We start from the raw sequence: 3370 nt of genomic DNA on the forward strand, positions 1-3370 counted from the left end.
ATTTATAGGGATAATACCGCTATTGAAGGCATATTGAAAATATGGAACATTGCTTAAATATTGCTTTGCAAAGCATGCACAATTACTGTATAATGTTTACAATGAAGCAATTGTAATTAAGAATACAGTTATACACTGTTGAAATTCTGTGAGTTATGCGGGGTTCGCAAACAGAAAATATGATTCAGTATAAAACAAACACACCCAGGGAGAGTCCTTTTAAAACAATTATGCCTGTGTGTGAATGTGTGTGTGTGCAATATACTTGTCGATCTACAAAAGCTATTGAATATCACCTACAGCGACAATATCTCTGTAAACAAGACGGGGCCATTTAGAATGTAAGTAAGATTACCGGTTTTGTGACCTTTATCGGCTCCAACAAAAGAGGCTTTATTTAAGCTTCACACAAAAGGCCTCCTTAATGAAGGCTCATATTGGCCAGCATTGTGTTTATGTTATCAGAGCCTGGTTTGATTTAATGTCATTGACGTCATGGACACGTCATCATATCACTAATTCAAAACTTTCTGTTCTAAACGTATATCCCCCGTGTGAAATCCATGCAGGCCAGATGTGGGCCTTATCTGGGCCAACACTGTTTGCTGTCTGGGATATTGAAGACTGTATAGACATATAACAGACTGTATAAATATACAACAGATAGTCTGAAGAGGCAAGAAAAATACAAGGAACAATGTCAGGTATTTCTCATTTCCTAGTCAGCTGTTAATAAGTAGGCTATCACATCCTTCAAGATTGTAAGGCAAGGCAAAGGTTTATGTCATGGACAAGCACTGCACACTATCAATCAATGCAATGCAATGCAGCAGCGCCCTCTAGTGGTTTATAATGTGATATCTGCACGTTTTTTTCCATGGTAGCTACTTTTTTTTGTAAGGATTTCAAATTGGAAAGTTGTGTCTAAAAAAATGGAAAACAGTAAGACATGGATAGATGCAATTCAAATGAATGTTATTATCAACCTAAAATATATGAGATCGTAGATAATTAATGTTTCCTGGCTGAAATAATGTCTTTATCACAGTCCAAGAGCTTTTTAACAGTCCAGGCATGTTGGGTTGTGCTCACGGCTCTGGACCAAGTCATTTAAACAGAACATTTAATTAGAGCGGGTTGATACCAGATAACGTTTTCCTTTCATTAGCAATAAAGAGGTCATTATGATGTTTTGACAGACAAACCCCGTCCTTAATAATCATGATATCATCTGAAGACAATGCATTTGTACTCGAAGGCTGATAATTTACTCATTTTGATTCCCATTTTATTGCATCATTTCTTTCCTCTAGCAGCAGAAGTGTCTCCACAAACCATTTAATACAAGACTCTACAGGACAAATGATTATTACTGTCTGACAGACTCAGACAATGACACTGTTCACAAATTACAATATACAGATGTTTAATGCAGCATATGAACAATGTTTACAGAGAGCAATAGTGTATATAGCTGCATATGAAGCGAGAGACTGTGTGTGCTGCATCACAAAGTGGTTTAATGGACAGCAGTCATGAAATATACAGAAACCAGAGCCATTAACATCATCATGATCTCTATACTGAGAATACTTAGCACCTTGCAGTCTCATTAGGTGGAAGTGACACAGGAATATATTTTTGAGCAGTTTGATCCTTTGAGAAAAAGGCTGCTCTGAGGCTTGTAGTTCAAGGGGTGAATGGCTGGTGGTCTTGCCAGGGGCGTCAGTAGACCCTTATTACTGGGGCAGGTGTGTGTGTGTGTGTGCGTGTGTGTGTGTGTGTGTGTGTATGTGTGTGTGTGTGTGTGTGTGCGTGCGCGTGTGTGTGTGTGTGTGTGTGTGTGTGTGTGTGTGCGTGTGTGTGTGTGTGTAGTTTAGGTATGCCCTACATTATGGAAACAAAATGTCCTCACAAAGATGGCAATATCCATTTTCCCAGTAACTGTAACAGATTACAGTTACATTTATTTTGTAATGAAATTACGTAAACGAAATGTAACTAGTTACTCCCCAACACTGTCCAAAACAGTATTGAAAAAAGAGTGATCATATAGGGAAGGGCGTATCGATCCTGAAGTATCGATATATCGATACTGATGCAAGTATCGAAAGTATCGATACTCAAATAAAAATATCGATACTAAGGTGTTTTATTTACCTGTGATTTTGCTTATTTAACAAAAAAAATCGATGCGTACATTATGCATTGAATTGGACGAATAACTTAAAGGGGTCATATGATGCGATTTCATTTTTTCCTTTCTCTTGACTAACTGTGTAGGAAAGAACTATTTTCCTGCTCATCTGAACCAATCAATCACAGAGAGCGTTCACTCCCTTCTGACCTTCTGACAGTGCATTCAAACAGGGCTGCGTTTCCCAAAAGTGCCATAGGAAACCATTGATGCTTTTGGGAACTGCAGGAGTGTCAGGTTCAAAATATTTCAAACTCTGTCTCGAGTCAGCTATTCTATTACCCCGGTGTGAATATTAGCCTAATTAAACCATGCTGCATGACTCAAGCAAACATGATTTAGTAATTTACCAGGAAGTGAAGTAGCTTCATGAATGTATGGATAAATAAACATTTATCAACATGTTTGTTTATAAACCTTCTGATTTACAGCATATTTCTTTCAGCCAAATCTAAATCTTAATGTCATGTAATACATTAAAACCTTGTAAAATATACTGTATTTATAAATCTGATTATTATATACATTTATTAATCTTCATTTAAATGATACTATTAACAATATGCGAAAAAAACTCCACCTATGCTTTAACTATAGCCTGCCCTACACTCTTAACAATAAAGGTTATTTATTGGCATCAATGGTTCTATGAAGAACCTTTAACATCCAAAAGGATCTTTAGATAAAATGTTCTTCAAACTGGTTCTTTTAGGAACTGTTTACTGAAAGGTTCTTTGGGGAACCAAAAATGGTTCTTCTTTGGCATCACTGCAAAAACACCCTTTTGGAACCTTTATTTTTAAGAGTGTACTGTTCCAAACACAGCTCAACAAATTATTAGTTAAAATACATACTTAGGATCGCTTATGAATATTTATAAACACCACTGAATGTCTGATTATTATCATATAACATGAAATTAACATCCATAATGTGCTCACCTTTTGAATACGATGGAGGAATAATTTTGTCCACCTTAGTTTACCATCTACTACTCCTCAATATCACATACTCTGCTCTTCTTTTCTCAGGATTTTTTTTATGTCACACAAGCAGTGGTGCTGCTGCTCTGAATGTCAGCACAGCATAGATTCTCCAGGACTGAGAGAAAACGCTCTGCTTCCAAATGCATGTAAAATCACAGAAATCTTCTCCACATTGCCACTTATTAGT

The sequence above is a fragment of the Sinocyclocheilus rhinocerous genome, unplaced genomic scaffold (genome assembly GCF_001515625.1).
Source record: "Sinocyclocheilus rhinocerous isolate Xijiao unplaced genomic scaffold, SAMN03320098_v1.1 scaffold914, whole genome shotgun sequence".
In the NCBI taxonomy this organism is placed as follows: Eukaryota; Metazoa; Chordata; class Actinopteri; order Cypriniformes; family Cyprinidae; genus Sinocyclocheilus; species Sinocyclocheilus rhinocerous.